The 20,541-nt window shown below is 41.7% G+C and overlaps 1 protein-coding gene across 3 annotated transcripts in view; it reads right to left on the bottom strand.

The window, feature by feature from the left end:
* The window catches only part of SETBP1 (SET binding protein 1), a 372,922-nt gene that overhangs the window by 109,540 nt on the left and 242,841 nt on the right, over nucleotides 1-20,541 (bottom strand). The gene's annotated exons all lie outside the window — the stretch shown is intronic.

Genomic DNA, 20,541 nt, shown 5'->3' on the forward strand with positions numbered 1-20,541 from the left:
GCTTTCTTGAGGAAACTCTTAAGATAGTCTCAAAAGGAACCTTGAGACTGCTAGACAGATGTGTCAGGAAAAAAAAAATCATTGTCATTCAAGATCACTCCTCTGAACTTTGTCAACTGTGTTTCCCTTACATTGATTCTAAAGGAATGTCTCTAGCATCTTCCTTAGGACTGACTCTCTCCAGCTAAAATTAAAAGTTGGACCTGTTGCTGGAGGCATAACATAATCAGTGTCTACAAAACCACAATGGGAATGGATAGTGAACACATCGTTTGGAGATATTAAAGCTATTTTTAATAAAAATATTCTGTCACTGTTCCAGATGGATTTTAAGCCATGCTACTAGTACAAAGAAGCATTCCTTAAGGTTTATTATAAGCCCAATTTATAGAGTAGTAAACTTACAGGATATATTAGCCTAAGAACTATTAAAAAAGTGAAAATATTTGTAAATTGCTTTGAATAATAACCCCTCCTAGAAGTATATGATAATTGGCTTCATGAATTTAGAAAATTTTGGCTGGTAATTATCTATCTATCTATCTATCTTTTTGTATCTCATTTTATCTCTATCTATTTTTCATTGAAGCTATAGAACTTATGCTATAGGAAAACATGTCTTATAGCCCCTGCTAAGAGTCAAAACACAGATGGCATACAGCATTACACGGACAATTCAAGGGAGTCATGCAAGTAGGATTTCCTTCACACTAGTTTCTGGAATCCCTAGCGTTATTTCCTGCCTCCCTGATTTTGTGAAATCCTGTTTATACTTACAGTATTTTCTAAGTATCATGAGATAGTTTCCTTAAGTGAAGCCTGTAAATACCCAGGGGAAAGTTAAGAAAACAATTTATTTAATTTTTTAATTCATCCTGCAACTTACAGTAGAAACACCACCATCATCAACAATATAATTAATCCTACGCCTTGAGGGTGTTTACTAGCATTACTGCTGTGGACATAAGCTGCTACTCCATTTTCAACAAAAACATAGAAATCTTATTTGTAGCATAAAATATTAAGTGCCACTTACTTATCTTTTACGAATCAGGGCATTGCTAGTTTCTATTTATGCTTTGGACATTAGCTGGAACCCTGTGTTTACTCACAGGATCATAGGTCTAGAGGAGCTCATGGAGGTTAAGTTTTTTGCTCCTTAGGATATCAGTGTATGATGAGTCATACTGGGGCATCTTGAGGGTTAGTAGGAGTGATTATTAAAAATAATAGTGAGACAAAAGGTGTCACTGTTTTGGACCTGGATAAAACAAGACTTGCAGTAGCCTTCTTTCTTCCCACCTCTACCTCCATTACTTTTCTAGCTCTGGGCACCAAAGTCTACGGAGAGGCTCCATGGTGATGCCAGGCCAGGATCTTGGGCCCTAACTCCTACCATTTTTTCCTCTGTTGTGCCATTATCTTATTCTTGGTACCTACCAGAGTCCCTAATTAATGTTTTCTTCATGTTCTGGCTTCAGCTCAATCCTGGGGAGACTCACCTACCTTACAGAAATACCCCTAACATAAGTTTTCATGAAATCATGTAACTTATCTTTATGGTACTTACCATAGTTTTAGTTTTACATTTGATTTGTCTGCTAATTGAACTAAATGCCTATCTCACCTTCTTGCCTGTACACACCATGACAGAGGTACAGGAAGAGCACTTGGCACACAGTAGGCACTCCACAAACATCTACTGATTGAATGAAGCAACATACATTTTACTACAAGTATCTCGTTTTGTCAATAGTGAGATAAATGATCTATATATTGCAACATGTTGTCTGCAAACACAGTCGCTGCCTTGAGCCTAATTTCTTATTCTCTGTATATCTCCTATATGTGCCACTGCCTCCCATAAAGACATCTATCACAGTCTTTATACTGCTAGGTGGAATTTATTTGTGTACTTTTCTGTCTCCTTTTCCTAGATTATAAGTACTTTGAGGTCAGAGACTTATCATCTTATCCCCAAGGCCTACTACAAAGCCAAGTACCCAGAAAGCTCTCGATAAATGCTTGTTAAATAAATAGATAAATGGATGAGGTGCCTATTACCACAGCAAAATATACAGCTGCACGCAAAAGACAATACGCCACTAATCTGTCATTTGATGATGGCTCCTAATGAAACTGGAACACTGAAATGCATTAAGTGCTAAACAAGAAATCCTTCCCAAATACTTAAAGGCGAAAGGAGCTTATAAGGTAACTCTCCTTCAGTGCAATTTTTACTGTTAGTTCTTTCCTATCTCCTAATTGTTTCACTTTTCAATTAACTCTGCCTTTGGAGAAGGCCACGAGACTGTCAGAAGAGTAGATTTCACCCTGGCAGTTGAAAGGTGGGGGCCTGCTCACTTACACCCAGGACAGACCAGCTGAGAGTAATGCAGTTAAGCATGCCCGGTCCCTAGTGCTTCCCTGGACCACTGCCTGATCGCATTGTTCCTATCATTTCAGCTGCAATCTGCCCTGCTGGGAGTGCTCAGCAATCAAAGTGCAGGGTGGACAAAAGGGAAGCACAACAAAGGATCAGGGGTAACGGGGGATTGGTGCTTTAAGCTCTTCACTCAGCTGGGCTGCAGAGAAGGGGCAGGGAGGACCCAGAAGGAGTGCTTTCTAAGAGGTCCAGAGAACAAGGCCTCCTCCAGCCTTGGCTGATGGCTATATCCCATTGCAATGCGCTTCATCTGTCAGCCATGACATATTATATACACAATAGTGAGGCTGTCAGTTCCAATATGTCGTTTGCTGAGAATTGAGCACTTACTCCATCCAGACAGAGATGGACAAGGCAAGCCGCAAGACAAGGGAAGCACACACCACAGCCTCTCCCGCCCATCCTAGTGGTTGGGGGAGATGATAAACTATTGGGCTTTTTGACTCAGGTCTTTATTAAAGACTCCTTTCGTCTTTAAGCATTTGGGAAGGATTTCTTGTTTAGCACTTGATGCATTTCAGTGTTCCAGTTTCATTAGAAGCCATCATCAAATGACAGGAGATGCAGCACATCTCCTTTTTCTCTTTAGATTGAGGGTTTGGGGGTTTATTTTATTTATTTTTTTTGAGACGGAGTTTCGCTCTTCTTACCCAGGCTGGAGTGCAATGGCGTGATCTCGGCTCACTGCAACCTCCGCCTCCTGGGTTCAGGCAATTCTCCTGCCTCAGCCTCCTGAGTAGCTGAGATTACAGGCACGCACCACCATGCCCAGCTAATTTTTTGTATTTGTAGTAGAGACGGGGTTTCACCATGTTGACCAGGATGGTCTCGATTTCTTGACCTCGTGATCCACCCGCCTCGGCCTCCCAATTATTTTTGTCTTTTTGATAAGACCTGAGTCCTTTAAAGTCTTTATATTACACTCAGCACTCAGCAGGACTGTCTCCTAAAACAGTTAACATGTGAGGGAACAGTCAATGATATTCCACATTGGGTATACAATTCTGGTGGAAAACTTTCAATACCAAACTAAGCATGCTTCATGGCTTCCTGGCCGCCTTCCACCTCTCTCCCCATTCCCAAGAGTTGATTGTGAAATTCATGGCTGTTTTGAAGGTGTGGCTCACTTTTATAAGAAAAATGTTTTCCATGCACATTGAGCCTAGGTCGAATGCTTCAGTGAAACTCTGAAAACGCTAGGCAGATCTGTGCTTACAGTATTTCTTCACAGAAGCAAGTTCTGTAAAGAATTCTTTTGTAAAGTAGATAGCTATTCTCTCCCCTATAAGTTGACTAAATAATATACATGTAAATTGTGTGCAAGTCAGGTTTCTTTTTAAAAAGTATTATTTTTAGTTTATTTTTCAAAACAAAATTAGATCACTGAGTAAAATCTTAAAAATCCAAAAAATGGGAAGAAAATGAGTGACCTAGCCTTATCTCAGACTTACCTAAAGCAAAGTTTACTGCAATAAGATGAGAAAATGGTGATTTGAATCTAAGAAAAATCACATAACTCATTAAAACAAAAAAAAAAGAAGCCTTACTTGTGGGAGATAAACTACTCTTTTGGGTTAGCTATGTCTGTGCTACTTTCTGCTGACACCAATAATTTAAATGTACTGTTTGTAAGATATTTTGGGTTACATGAGCAAGAAAATATGCCTGGGTATGGAGCAATGAGGGAGGCCTCATCTCGTAATCTGGCACTTGGCGCTTCTAAAGATGTGCTCCTAGATCACTGCATCAGAATCGCTTAAGGTGCTGGATATAAATACAGGTACCTGGGCCCACTGTAGACATACAAATTCAGTCTCTCAGGGACAGAATGAGGAATATGCATTTTAACATGCTCTCCAGGAGAATTCTGATGTACAACCAAGTTTTAAAACCACTAATCTAATGTTTTAACACCACATTTATTCTCTAGGGTAGAGCCCTTCTGTGTTTGCTATAACATTCACAGCAGTTTTGGTGATAAATATGCAGAACCAACCATCATAGGCCTGTTAGGATATGCAAGTTAACAACACTAAGCATTCCTGTTGTGCTCACTGAACTCTCTGTAATTTACATAGTAAGAAACTCTAACACAGTTCCCTGTGTAGGTATTCCAAGTGCAAGGTAAAGTGGACAGAAGAACCAATGATTTGAGTGGATAAGGCAGACTGGGCATGGTGACTTATGCCTGTAATCCCAGCACTTTGGGAGGCTGAGGTGGGTGGATCACTTGAGGTCAGGAGTTCAAGACCAGCCTGATCAACATGATAAAACCCAGTCTCTATTAAAAATACAAAAATTAGCTGGGTGTCATGGCATGAACCTGTAATTCCAGCCACTTGGGAGGCTGAGGCAGGAGAATCACTTGAACCCAGGAAGTGGAGGCTGCAATGCACTGAGATTGCACCACTGCACTGCAGCCTGGGCAACAAAGAGAGACTCTGTCTCCGAAAAAAAAAAAGGAGGAGGAGGAAAAAAGGAAAGAAGGAAAGAAGGAAGGAAAGAAAGAAAGAAAGAAAGAAAGAGAAGGAAAGAACAAACAAATGAATCAGGAATGTGAGTGTTCATAACCTCCCACCGTGGGATTCCAAATCCCTGGGAATAAGCAAGTGCTCAGACCTCAGCAGGAGCTGAGTGTGGAAGACAAAGAATGCAACCACAAACTGTGTGACTAGATTAAAGGTTCTCAACTCTGGCTGTATGTTAGAACCATCTAGGAAGTTTTGTAAAGATCAACATACCTGAGATCTGACCCAGCGCAATTAAATCAACATTCTGGAGGTGGAAACTGAACAGCGATACTTTTTCAAAGCTCTCAGGTGATCCCAATGAGCAGACAGAGTTGAGAACCACTGGATTATATCAAAGACAGGGTCTGGGTTAAGGACTAGAGAGGCTCTGATATTATCAAGAGATGTTCCAGCTCAGTGGTTTTCAAATGTGTTTCACAAAGTCCTAGGATTTGGCAAAGACATTTCTGAACTGTAGCCAGTGGATGGGGCAAAAGAAATGTTTCAGAACTTCCTTTTAACCCCCAAGCCCCCAATGGAACAGACCAGCCTAGCAAGGGGTTTCATTTAAGAGAGAGAGAGAGTGAAACAGTTCTGTCACTTAATTTAAAACAAAACTGAAAAATTACCATTTAGGCTCAGAAACAGGAGGAATGCATAGGCCAACTTCCACTGAAATTGTCCCAAAGCTTATCTCTCCTTAGCCCAGTTCATTCCTGCATTTTCTACTGGTAGCTATAGAAGAATATCACTAAGTATCTTTTTTGTACCATGGTCTTATGATTCTTTGATTCCAATGGACACAGAGAAGCTACCCAGCTCCTAAATGAATATGAAGTTTCCAATTAAATATGTAAACTGAACCCATCCTCATATCCTGGATGTTATTCCCATAAAATTAATTCTTATTTGCTTTTTAGGGGCTGTGGATGATACTAGAGCACTTCCTTTACTGAAGGTGATAACAGCTCATACACTACTGAAGCCCCTATCATATGCCTCTTTGAGTATATAATAATTCCGCATAACTCAAAATAATCACTGACTTGGTTTCAGCCATGAAAGAGTAATAGTAGGTAGGAGACATAACCTTTCTATGGAGATACACATAAAACTAAATAAACAAAATATATATAATAATTGTTTTTAGGCAGTAGACAATAGACAATACAGGTTAAGATTCTGGATAAGGGAAACTCATGAGGTTCCAGAGTAGCCCTAGTTTTCTGCCTGGGAGTACTTTCTAATCTAGGCATAGGAAGAAAAGTGCAGATAGCTGTGATTTCATTGGGCAGACAAAATCAAGATCAGAATTTGGGGCTCCTAAGGGAAATGGAATTTGCAGGTTAGGATACCTGAGAAAAGGGAGCTATGCAGAAAGGAACTCTAAAAACCTTCATAGGGATTATCTTAAGTCTTGGGGAAAAATTTTAATCTTCACTTGAAGGTAAGACTTCACAGAGCCTAGCAGAGATCAGCTACCAGGACCTATAAGCTGAACATAGAGTCCTTAGGTCACATAGTATTGAGCAAGGTTAGATTTCTCACCAGACAGAGTGGGGAGGCTTCAGTGAATATTCCAGGCATTGGAATCTCGGAAATGGAACTCCTTAAGAGCAGAATTATTCCAGCTCTAGAATAAAAGCTACTTGAGTTCCTCCCTAACAAATTCTGAAAAGAACTCTTGATAGCATAAAGCTGATCTGCCAATAAATTAACTGCTGGTCAGAAAAAAAGTCAAAACTTTTTAAAGGAAAACAACAAAATCCAAACTCTACAATACAGCATCCACAATATACAGGACACAATAAAACAATTTACTAGACAGGCAAAGAAGCAAGCAAATGTGACCCACAATTAGGATGGTAAAAGCCAATCCAAGGCTCTCAAACAGCTGCTATGAAAATGTGTAAGTATTTAAAAGAATAGATACACATAATTGATGAACACATGGGAAGTCTCGGCATAGCGATGACTACACTAAAATAACAAAATGAAAATTCTAAATCTGAAAAATACAATATCTAAAACAAAAGAATTCACTGGAGGGGCTTAACAGCTTCTAGGACATTGTAAAAGAGAAGTTCAGTAAACATGAAGAGAAAGCAGTAGAAACTCCTCAAACTGAAAGACAGAAGGGAAAATAATAATAAAAAATATTAATAATGGAAAGACAGTACCTCACTGATCTGTGGAGCAATATCAAGAGGTCTAACATACTGATAATTAGAATAGCAGAAGGAAAGGAAAGATTATTGTATTGTATAAAGATGTATTCATATAGCTAAGAAGCTCAACAAATCCCAAGCAGAATAAACACACCCATGAAAACCACATCTAAGCACACTGTAGACAAATTGATGGAAACCAAAAAATAAAGAGAAAATTTAAAAAGCAGTCAGAGAAAGAAGAGATTATTTATAGGGGAACAAAAATTATTTCTGATCACACCTGTAACCCCAGCACTTCCGGAAGCCAAGGCGGATGGATCACTTGAGGTGGTCAGGAGTTCAAGACCAGCCTGACCCAACATGGCGAAACTCGTCTCTACTAAAAATATGAAAAAAAAAATTAGCAAGGCATCATGGTGCACACCTATAATCCCAGCTACTTCAGAGGCTGAGACAAGAGAATTGCTTGAGCCCAGGAAGCAGAGGTCGCAGTGAGCCAAGATTGCACCACTACACTTCAGCCTGGGCAACAGAGTGAGACCCTATCTCAAAAAAAAAAAAAAAAAGTCTGACTTCTTATTAATTAGAATATAAACCAGAAAACAATGAGCCAACATCTTTAAAGTACTTTTGAAATGAAAACAAAACAGTCAAATTTCTATATCCAGTGAAAATATTCTTAAAAAATGATGACAAAATAAAGAAACCTTCAGATAAACAAAAACTGAAGGAATTCATTTCTGGCAGACCTGAATTACAAGATATGAAAAAGAAAGTTCTTTAGGACAAAAGGAACTGATACCAGATGGAAACTGAGATCTACATGAATGAATGAAAAATGCTGAAAATGGTAATATATTGGTGTATACCAAATATTCTATTCTTGTTCTTAAGATTGTCAAAAGACAAGTGACTTCTTAAAGCACAAATAATAACAATGTATTTTAGAATTTATGACATTCGTAGAAATAAACTTTACAGCAACTATAATTTAACAAAGAATAAGAGTGCTTTTTCCTCTCCTTTTCCTTCTGGTACATGTGAAGGGATGTAGTATTAGTTCAAAGTAGACTGTAATATTTTAAGGGTGCACCTTGTAATCTCTAGGGCAACCAGTATTAAAACAAATTGCATATCTAATATGCTAATAAAAGGAAACATGGATTGCCAAAAAAAATGCTTGATGACTCTAAAAGAAAGCAAAAAAAAAAAAAAAAAAAAAAGAATGAAGATGGGAAAAACAGAAAATACACAACAACATAGTAAACTGAAACTCAACAATATCAGTAATTATATAACTCTAGATATGCCAAAAATTGTACACTTCAAGAAAATAAAAGGCAGCTTATCAGAGTGAATAAAAAAGAAAACCTGAACTATATGCTGCTTATAAGCGATACACTTTAAAGACAGATCACTTAAAAGCAAAAGGAAGGAACAAGACACACCAAGCAAACACTAACCATAAGAATGCTGGAGTGATGAAATTAACATAAGGCAAAATAGGCTTCAGAATAAAAAGCATTCCCAGAGATAATTATGGACATTTCAAAATGATACAGAGTCGATTTATCAAGGAGATGATAATCCTAAATTTGTTTGTATCTCATAATAGAACTTCAAATATATAAAACAAAAACTAAGAGAATTGATGAAATAGATGATTCCACAATCAAATATATTTTAACACTCCTCTCTTTATAATTGCTGTACAAATTCCCTACAAAATCAGAAAAAACCTGCAGAGGTTTCATCTATACTATCAACCAACTTACCCTCACCCAACAGCTGCAAAATATCTTTGTCAAAATATGCTATGCCATAACAAGTAGGAATAACCAATGAACACATATCAATTCTTCAAACATTATTTTCCATCAAAGAAATGTCAATTAAAACCACAATGAGATACCACAACACATTCACTGGGATGGCTAAGATTAAAAAGACTGAAAACGACAAATGTGGACAAGGATCTGAGGCAAATGGCACTCTCAAATATTGCTGGAGGGAGCACAGAACAGTAAAAATCACTTCGGAAGATGTCTCTGCATGTCTTTTAAAGTTAACCCCGAGACCGAGCAATTTCACTCTTATGTATTTACCCAAGAGAGAAGAAAACATAAATCCACAATTATATCTTTATAAAAACTTCATAGCAGCTTATTCAGAGTTGTTAGCACCTAAAAGCGGTTCAGGTGCTGATCAAAGGGAGAACAAACTCATCTATAAAAGGAACCAAGCATGGACACACACTCCCACATGGATAAGCCACACACATACACATAACCATGCTGAGCCAAAGAAGCCAGACTCCAAGATCCATACTGTACCATTCCATTTATATAAAGCTGCAGATCAGGCAAAACAAACCTGTTACGATAGGTGTCAGAACAGTGGTTACTTCCAGGGTCGAGTGTGGTGGGATGGGGGCTGGGAAGGGCTGGAATGGGCATGAGGGAGTTTCCAGGGAGTTATAGATGTACTTTGTGTCTTGATAGGAATGTGAGTCACATAGCTGTGTACATTTGTCAGTACTCTGTGAACTGCATACTTAAGATCTGTAAATTTCAGTATATGTACATTTAACCTCAATCATGTTTAAAAAAAATCAAAGATGAGAAATCCATTCAAAAATGATGCCTATGAACTCCCCCTCTCTCTCTCTCTTATACACACACACACACACACACACACACACACACACACCCAAAGCCAAGCAGCAGAAAGCAGGGCCTTTTCCTTCCAGTGAAACCTAGAGCAGCCTGCAAGTCACTCATTGTTACCCCTTCCCAGGTCCTCACTCTCTCCTCTGCACAGAGACAGCTGACTGAGTTGATCTCAAAACAATAGAGCCTGAATCAAGAAGTGCTGGTGGCTTCTGCAAACACCACTGTTCTCTCCTCTCCCCCTCCCAGTGGTGTCCCTAACCTGGGCCACCAGATAGAAAGGTGAAGCTCCTCTCCACCCCAGCCACAAATTCACCTTCCTCCGAGGTAAGGAAGGAGGTTTGACAAGAACCTGGCTCACAAATCAAAGTTAACACTGCCCCGCCTCCTCTGTAAATCATGTGAGATCCATCTGGGTAATGGCTCCTCCAGTGTAATTCCCTATTAAGAGGCTTTATCTGGAGAGATAAGCAGCTGGTTTCCGTGTCACTAATTGCTGTCTGCTGTGATTTTAAAACATCTGCACCATTGTGCTCTTCATTTTCATATTCTAATCACCCTGAAACTTGAAAAAGGTACATCATTGATTGTTTCTATGGGTTAATTAGTACACAGTCTCCTTGTAGAGACAATTTAGAGGCAGCCAGAACCTCAATCAGGAAGTTTGTTTTAAAAATTAATAACATCGGCAGTGGCTGGAGGGACTGTCACGTTCAGGGACGTCTCGGGACGCTCCTGGTGGGGGAGCCAGCCTTTGTTATCCTCCCCAGAGGAGGGAAGCCAACAGGGGTATGGGGTCAGACAACAGGGAATGATAGCATCGAGGAACACAGGGATCTGGGACCTGGCTTGGTCCAGAGTGGTCCTGACCATGGTGTCTGCCCCCTCACCTCCCTCCCCTGCTCCCCGCCCCACCTCCCCTGGCCACCCTTCCAATTAGTGGAGCCCCTTTCCCTGTCAGCACAGATCAGGACTTTGCTGAGGACAAACCAGGATATCTGGAGGTGAGAGGAATGTGTCGAAATGATAAGAACATGAGAGATCATTTTATATTTTAAAGTCTGTTCATTTTTCTCTTCCCCTTCCACGTTTAACTATGGGAGCGGGGAGAAAGAGAGGAAGATTGGAATGGAGAGGAAAGAGCCAGACCGAACAGTGGAGTGAGAACTGCTCACATTCAGATTGCCCAAGAGTCACCTGGGGGGTTCTGCTGAACCGCAGATTCGGATTTTGGAAGTTTGAGATGAGCTGCAAGTGTGCATTTCTAACAAGTTCCCAGGTGGAGCCCAAGGACTAGCATCTGAGATGTGCTGGCCTTCTCCTAAGACCTGGACCAGAGGAATGGCTGAAAGGTTGCACTAGATGGCACTATTCAGGTGCCAAGGACCCATTGCCCCTGTTTGGGAGGGTCAGGCTCTGTGCCCGGGATGGAATCTCAGCTCTATATACCATTAACTGGACATGTCACCTGACCTCTTATACCTGAGCTTCCTCATCTAGAAACTAGCAGTAGTGCCTACCTTAAAGGGAAGGTTGAAAGCATCAGAAGTTGAAGAGTGTCAAGTATTTAACAGAGTTCTTGGTCCCCAGTAGGCATTATATAAATATAGCTATTCTATTCCCATACTTTTCAGCAAACTGCTTTTCTGAAAACAGCATCCAGCAGAAATAGGGTATAGGGTGGAGACATCACCAGAGAGTGCCTCGTTTAAACTCAGATGGTTATTTCTTGCAATCTTATTCATTCTGGTCATCCTCTTGGCTGCCGCCTCTCACCACTTTCTACTCCCAACCTAGCCTGATCAGAGCTTGAGATCTTCCTGCACAGCGCCCCTTGGAGCTACCTGACAATATGCAATCACAGAGAGCTCACTTCTGCACAGATTTCCTCGTTCTACCTTTTAGATATCGCTTTCCTGTTTAGAGCTGGAGTCTATCTGCCTGCCCTCGGATAACTCTGGCAAGCAGGGGAGACAGGCATCCCTTTCTGTGTGGCCCGACATCCAAGAACTAGGTCACTGCAACTGAGAGCAAATGTACCCCGGAAGAGACTTCCCAGCACCCCCTCCTATGACTGTTTTTAGCAGGCCTCCAGTGGCCGAGAAATGTGTGGAAAAAAATTATAAAAACTGGACTTTTGATAATGTGACTTACAAATAAAAAAACAGCCTCTCAGCAGTAGAGCTGGAAGCTGACTTTAGGAAACTTACAGAAAGAGTGAGGTAAATTAGTGTGGACCTGCAAGGCGACCACTTCAGAGATAGCCAAGGGGCAGGCATGGAGGGGCTAACTGGAACACAGTGGTATCCCTGCATCCTTCCAAGAGGGATGTGGAGGGCTCCAGATTGCATTGTTCAGGTGCCGAGAACCTGCCACCCAGCATCGCACTACAGCACCACGGCTCCATTTTTTCCAGCAGCAGCCTCTACCCTCCCTGCTTAGGCATCTGAAGGCCTCCAGTGGGGTCCTGGGAGCCCTGGACTGGGCTCCGGGGGGATGAAGCCAAAATTAGCATGCTGTCCTGATTCAGATACATTCTGCAGTAGGAAAGCATTGAGTGACAACTGCAGACTCATCCTGACGGAGAAGAATTACACGGAGCAACATTTCAGTTTTCAAAATGTTTTAGCTATTCTTCACCGAGGCTTTGTTCTCCATCCTACTCCTCTCAAAAAAGAAAGAAATGTAACACCTTCTTGTCTCCTCTTTGAGAATTGGTAGCTTACAATGAAGTGGCAAAATTAGTGTGGTGGAACATTCACATGTGAATGTCCTTTCCGTAAAAACCTATAGCCCCTGGAGAGGCAGGGAATGCATGGCAAGGGATCTGAGAAGCCTGCCTCCTGGAGAAAGCTAAATGAATGAAGAAAGAGGGTCATTAACGGCCAAAAGTAGTCATTTCCCAGGCTTGCTTATGGTTAAGAATCATCAGTGGCCTCTGCTAAATACACAGTTCATGAGGCCTCCCTTCTGCACAGGTGGAGTCATGGTTCTGGGTTGGGACCTAGGACTCTGATGTTTTTAACAGGTGCTTCTAGAGAGCCTCTTACTTCAGTCAAGTTTGGTCAACATGGTAATGCAAGGGTTTCTACGTGGAAGGAGGTCTGGAATTGTCCAGCTTTGTTCCAGGGTGGAGTGGGTAGAGGGAGACCAGTGAGAGACAGAAGTGCAGGCAGAAGCAGGAGAGGGTTCCAAGATTACGCACAAAGATTATACCTAGCCCGTGGGTATTAGAGGAAAAAGAAAAAAAGAGATGGGAGAGGGCAGAGAAAAAGAAGCATCCTCTTCTTCTTTACCTCATGTTTCCTTTTTTTCCTTTTTATAAATGCTTTTTACTGCCAAACTGGTGCTTTTTGCCATTAGGGCTAAAATAACTGTTGCTTATAAATCAAGTTTAAAATGTCAAGAAGATGCTGAATTCATCTAAAATTCCAGCTTTTAAGCCTCCCATAAACACTGCGAACTGTGAGCATTTGGTGCCTCACTCATTTGGCCTGTCCCCTCTGAAAGAAGCAGCGTCCACATGGAGGCCGGTGGGCAGAGCCAGGATGAGAGGCTGGCCTTGTGGGTGGGGGCTGAGCCTTGGATTCCCGCTCCTCCCTATAGTGCTACAAGAACAAGTTCATGTCCTGATGGCTTCCCATCACAATGCCACAGGCGCAGTGGTCATGTGGGTCCCCATGTCAACCCATGTCCACTGCCTTCGGAATCTCCTATTTAATCCGTGCTCCTGAACTTTCTTCTAGGAGGCTTCCTGTTGAAGGTAATGTGTCACTTGTGGACTGTCTTCTATCTTTATTCTGAGAGGCAATGGGGCGGAAGTGTATAGCAGTTAGGAGCACAGACTCTTGAGCCAGCATGAACGGGGTCAAATCCAAGATGAGTCCAAATATTACTAGCTGTGTGTCCTGGGGCAAGTTGCTTTGCCTCTGTGTACCACTTTCCCTATCTGTAAAATGGGGAAAATAAAATAGTTACCCTTAAGGTGAGGTCATGAAGTGAATCAAATAATCTATGTAAAGCACTTTGACCAGTACCTAGTGTCTACGCAGTGGGAAATCCTGGGAGTGCATTCAAACTCTGGAATCACAAAAAGAAGTACAAATCCCAGCTTTGCCTCTTACTACCTGTGTGACCTAAGACTTGTCACTTATCTTTTCTACTTCAAAAATGGGAAAAACAGGCTAGGCATGGCAGCTCATGCCTGTAATCCCAGCATTTTGGGAGGCCAAGGAGGGCAGATCACTTGAGGTCAGGAGTTTGAGACCAGCCTGGCCAACATGGTAAAATCCCACCTCTACTAAAAATAAAAAAAATTAGCTGGGTATGGTGGTGTGCACCTGTAATCCCAGCTACTTGGGAGGCGGAAGCAGGAGAATTGCTTGAATCCAGAAGGCACAGACTGCAATGAGCTGAGATTGCACCCCTGTTCTTCAGCCTGGGCAACAGAGTGAGACAGAGTCTAAAAAATGAAAAACAAATGGGAAAAACAACAGCGCCTACCTGAAGGGGTTGTGTTAAGAATTAAACAAGACAAGGGTGGTAAAAATGTTATCACAGAACACATTAGAAGTGTTCAACAAATGTCAACTATTAGCAGCCTCATTTTAAAAATTAATTACCAGTATCAACACCCATCATAAATGTAGTTACCCAGCAACAGGGGTACAGAATGCTGCACCATTTACCCCTAGACATCCCCACATCCCTTTTGACAACAGTTCCAGTTCAAATTCCTGGCCAGTGATGCCAGGTCTAGGAGAGGTCACTGATAACCACGGTGACAATAACTAGTTTGAAGGAGATGCCAGCCCAGACCTGGCTCGGATTACTGCCACATTTCAATTGGACACACTCACTGGCTGTGATCCTGCAGTTATTCTGGGCGAAATGGCTCAGCCTCAATCTTCTCTGTCTTCCTAGAGTATAGATACCTTAAGATTGTTCATCAATTATCCAGGAGTTGTGAAATGGACACACCTTCTCCCCCTTGTCTTAGAGAGTTTTGTCTTTTCCTCTAGCAAAATATAAAAAGCTAGACATTGTACTGTTCTTGAAGTGGTGCTTTGGCGTGGGGGTGCTGACATGCTATGAAGTCATGGGGACAAGAGGAACCACATAGCGCTGGCGCCTGTCTCTGGGCAGTTGCTGTCATGGAATGGTGACAGGGAAGGTTGAATGTGGGCTGCAGAGCTACATTAGGCCATAGCCTGAGGCCTCTGAGTCTCTTCATCCCAGAATCATTCATTAAGCAAACATACACAATCAGTGGCACTAAGACAAGGCATGGTGCTTTTGTAAATAGATGAAATCTTAGTTGTGAAGGTGTTGGAGACCCTCTTTTATGGATGAAGAGATCAAATCTTAAAAGACCTAATGGATTGCTTAAACTCACATGGATAATCAGGGCCAGAACTGGATCCATAGTCTCCTCTCTCCAATCTCAAGCTATGCCTCCTACTTTTCCTGACAGTATCCTCCTCCCATCAGGAGACAGGTGAAAAGCACTGTCATAAAGCCTCTGGGTACCCTGCAAGCCCACACACTTTGCTGCATCTTTCTTACCTATAGAACCTTTCCCAATAGCTCTGGGTTCTTGAACCAACCTCCAAAGAAAGGCTGATCCGAACCTGAAGCTTTTGCTTAGCTTGATGGCTTGACTAACTCCTGCACAGTTCCTTGACCATTTCTGGTTAGACAGCTTGGTGTGGATCATTTTGGTTGCTTCTTAAGCAGGCCCCTTCTCAGACACCTGCCCTTCCAATCACTGCTCTACTGGTAGGTGCTCTGAGGACCTCCTTCCTTGACCCACTAGTTAACCATGTTTCGGGACAGGTGCTTCTGGTGATTCACTGCATTGGCATTCAGAAATTCACTGCATCCCAGAAGAGATGGGGCACAAGGAAGCTGTGAGGAACCACTGTGTCATGCCACGAGGACACTGCATCCCCAGTCAGGGAAACATCTTTCTGCGGCACTTCCCGATGATGTGACATTAACCATCAGACAAAATCATGCAGGGAAAAGCTTTCTTCTGTGGCCTTATGGAGGCTTTAGATGTATTAGCCCTTTCTTCTTCCAGCCTTTGATAATTATGCACTGGGCATAAGGCTTTTAAAGACAAAGGCATGTTGTAGCTGTAGGTCAACAGAAACCACCTTTTGTAATATTGACATTCAGGCCAGGCACAGCGGCTCACGTCTGTAATCCCAGCACTTTTGGAGGCCAAGATGGGACGATCACTTGAACCCAGGAGTTTGAGGCTGCAGTGAGCTATGACAGTGCCACTGCATTCTGGCCTGGGTGACAGAGTGAGACCCCCTCTCAAACAAACACAAACTCAAATAAATAAAATGTATATTCAGAATGGTGCCTCAGCCTTGCCTCACCCTCACTGTGATGCCCCCAACAACTTCCCCCTTCCCAGATGAAGGTCTTAATTTTATTTGCTCTTTATTTATCTGCTTTTTATTTTTCACTCACCCCTTAATTAGCGGCATGACCTTGGGCAAGTAACCTAACCCCTCTGGGTATCACTCCTTCTTTCTATAATAAAGAATTGATCACCCTGCTTCTCCAGGCTGCCCTGAAGTCCTAATGGATGTGAAAACATTTTGGAAACCATAAAAAACTATATAAATGCAGTTATTGCTGTTGTTTGTTATTGCTTGTTTGAGAGAATTCTTCTAATGATTTGGGAAAGCCAAGAATGCTGAATGTACTCCCTGTAAAATCAGCATGAGATGCAGGGATAAATTAGGATCATGTTTAATATAATCTTTAAAATCATATTATTTCTATGGACATTCTAAGGGCTCCTGAAAACTCACTACCTTCCTTTCCTGTCTCAGCTGAAAAGGAGGGTTTGGGAAATGGGTAGAACAGAAAACAGAAACAACAGCTCTCCCCATTCTGGCAGTAAACTTCTAGCTCCAAAAGCAGGTTTTATTTAGTGTGCTATAAAAACAGTCATTTCTCCCATCATAAAAGCGACCTGACTATCCAGCCTGGTTTTTCTGCAGAGAGTCTGCGAGTTGAGTAGGTCCCAGCTCTGGTGCAGGCTACAGCCTGTCCTCTCCTCTTCAATCCCAATCTCCTTCCCTTGCAGCCCTGTATTTATATGGGGAAATGAAAGGCAATCCTTAAGTATTTTATTATGTGTGAATTTACAGGGTGAAAAAAAAAAGCATACATTTTTGGAGATGGAACTAAGATTTAGTTGTCTCTCTGCTTTATGGTTACTGCCTCGTGGGTATGTACCTGACAGCTTAAAGGCTGTGTTTAAAAAAAAAAAAAATCCAGGCAGGACTGTAGCAACTTTCCCAGCCATTAAGCAGGCCCTGGAAAGTTTAGCTCATCTGGAAAAAAAAAAAAAAAAAAGAAAAGAAAGAAACTCACAGAGGCCTCAGAAGGAAAAAGAAGTTGCCTAAGCTGGGCACACCTATCCTGACTGCCATCCTGCTCTGCTCTCCCTGGTCTTGAAAGTTGACTATGCTCTTCTGAACCACCTGGGAACACATCTGATGCCACACAGGAGGTGATTTGCTAAAGGGGTATCTAGATGAATCAATTATCCCCAAGATGGGGGTGGGGGATGAGTAATTTACTTTGGGAGTCTATTTCTTACTAAATAATCAGACAAGGTGGTGTAGAAACAGCCCTAGGGTCTATGGTGTATTTTTAGATTTCTTCTGACTAAACCCATCCTCTGCCATATTAGCAAACTTGACTCCTGGAATGTAAAGGCAACTCAAGGCACAGGGGGCATGGTAGGGAAAGCATATCAAGCAACCTGGTTCCTGGTGCATTCACTGTTCCTCTGAGCCTCAGTTTCCCCATGCATATAATAAATAATAAAATGGCTAGTATGATAAAGGGTGTACACAGTTCTACTCAGTTCCACCATTATAAATTCTAAAATGCAACTATTCTTAATTTTGGATTAAAGATGGAGTAAAAACTTTAATCTTGAAAGCCCTAAATACAGTACAGGTCATTTTCCCTCTCTAGCCATTTCTTCTAGAGCCCCCTGTGCTGATTCTACATCAAGCCCTAGGCTGTGGATGACATCTGACTCACTGATCCCAGAGCCTGTTTATCAGTGGTAAGGACAGAGTGACAAGAGCCTGGGGAACCAGAATCACAAAAGTGCCTAACCCCCAACCTGGCATCATTTATTAACTAGATGGCAGTTGCCCTCTTAGTGCAAGCTGAAAGGAGGCCACAGTCTCAAGAGTCCCACATATACAACTGGGCCATCTTGATGTTTTCCTTTTTGTGTATATCTACAACCAAATAAAAAGCTGGCTGTAGGGATTTTCTGAAAAGCAGAACATTTGGCAAGAGAAGAAAAAAAATGGATTGAAGTATGGGTATCCCTGGCAGGCATGAGACTTCTGCAAATGCACCTCGACACCTCATTCTCTTAACCCTCAAGCCACCACCATGGTGGCTCATTTTCTCATGGGCATCTGTTATCCCATGTCTTCTAGACTGCACATACTCTTCCAGGTAGCAATAGGGCACCAAGAGAAATGCCATGGAATTTGTGAGTTTCAATGTACTGTATAGCTCATTTTCCATAACAACAAATTCTCAAAGCTTTTACCAGTCATAAGAGGAGACTAAGTATTCAATCATGTCCATAGATGGAAGAGAAGCAAAATATATCAAGATAACTGTTTAGTGTTCAATGCTGAAGCTTCTATGCTCAGTAGTGTATTAACCGCTTAATTCTACTTAATATTCTCCCAAATGGAATAACCCTGACTTGTCAGCTGGCTCACAAATGCATACTCTTGGCCATGGAGATAATTAATTTAAAGAACATAGATGGCTCAGGACAAACTTTTCCCAAGAAAATGGCCAAATGCTTATGACTTAATGCCCTACAAAGACTCATCAACATCAAGAGACTTGCCTGCTTGTCCAGAATACAATCTTAGATCTCTGGGTGATTCTGGACATAATCTCTGAGTGCTCTGACTTCAGTTTGTTCATTAGTTAAATAGAAGTTCTATCTCCTGCCTATTGAATGCTCAGTCATGTAGCTCAGGAGGAAAGGAGTTAAAGCTACACAAATGGAATTGAACTGAATGAAACTCACACCTTTTATGCAAGGGAAGTTCCACGTTCTTCAAATGCCCAGAGGGTCATATTTTTGACCTTCAGTGAGTCACTTCATTTCTCTCTGTTTCCTCAAATATGAAACCATATGGTCAGATGAAGTGATCTCTGAAGCTGTCATTACTGCTATGCTAGAGATCTGTAATATCATGACACTATCGTTCTTTGCAAGGTAGTAACCAACATGGCAGCTGGCTGATACAATTAGACAAGTGGCTCTTTTCAAGGCTAGGTTAATCCATGGTTTGAGAACCAACCTGTGGAATCTCTGAGCTCTGGGTTAATTCTCTCCCAGAGTGGTCCCTGACACACTTCTTCTCATCACCTGGAGGATACAGTGGTCTCTGTAAGTGCCTATCCTAATGCTGCTGCTTCTCCAGAATTTTACAACCGACAGCATCTTAAGTTAGAACATGCACCATGTAATTATATTTCCTTGCTACGGATGCTGTGCCCCTTCAGCTTGAAAGGAGAGAGACACTTCACCCAGAGATGAGAGGTTAGCAATGCTGTGTGTCTGCTCACTAGTGATCACTTCAGCTAGGGAAGAAAAACTGTCATCAAAATGGGGCCTTTATCCTTTCAACAGCTGTTCCAAAGAACTAGAGAAAAGAGATTTTTAACTGGGCCATACAAAGCTAAGATTCTAACCCCAGTGACTTGGGAGAGCAGGAAGCAGGAGATAATTACTCCAGCTCTTTATAAAGGTAATTTGCAACATCAACATTTTACATTCCAACAATGGCTGTGGCTCACATGGTAGCATCGGATGCAGCAGAACATATCTCTCTTCCTAGAACCTCAGTGAGGTTCATGGACATGATCAGAATATATTTTATTAGAAAGACCATCCATTTTGTAATTTTGCAGGTGCAAGCTGTTGTTCTGGCTCTATGGTTACTACATGTGAGATCTGGGGCAACTTACTTACCAAAGTCTCTATTCCTCTATTTGCCTATATATAAAATGAGCATGAGAATGGCTTACATGCTGACAAAGAAACGTGATAACAGGAGAGCTAACTCATATATTTTTTCCATCTCTTCCTGTGCGTTCACTCCTTACTATCCTAATCTATAAGCACTTAGAGAATAAGGGGACTGAAATGGAATGTTTGGGTATCTCTTATGCTTATAAGTCTTTGTGGCCACTCTGATTCAGGAATAGAGTTCGAATTCCTCAGCTTGGCCAATTGGTCCTTCCAATCTGATGTCTGGAAATACAGGGGTCACGGTAACCACTTGCAGCGTGAAAGATCCTCCGTACCTGTGACATGAGTTGTGCAGTTCCTTGTGCCCTGGAAAGCCATTTGCTATATTACCCTTGCTTGCCTTGTTTCCATCTGGCAAAAGCCATCTCTAATGTCCCCTCCTTCATACAGCTTCATGCTGACATTTATCCCTCTGTCCCCTGGGCTCCCACGATACACATTCTGTATATCCTGTAGGGCTTAGCACAGTCAGGCTTACAGTACAGTTACTTGCTGCTGCCCTCCCTCCTGGACTATAAATCTTTTGAGGAGATCCCTTACAACATTTAGTGCAGATCCAAGCAATGACATCTGCACTGACTATGATGATAAAAAAAAATTGCAGAGGCATTTCCAAAGGTATAAAGCA

Source organism: Aotus nancymaae, unplaced genomic scaffold (assembly GCF_030222135.1).
Source record: "Aotus nancymaae isolate 86718 unplaced genomic scaffold, 86718_ANA_hifiasm-v0.15.2.pri h1tg000020l, whole genome shotgun sequence".
Taxonomy (NCBI): Eukaryota; Metazoa; Chordata; class Mammalia; order Primates; family Aotidae; genus Aotus; species Aotus nancymaae.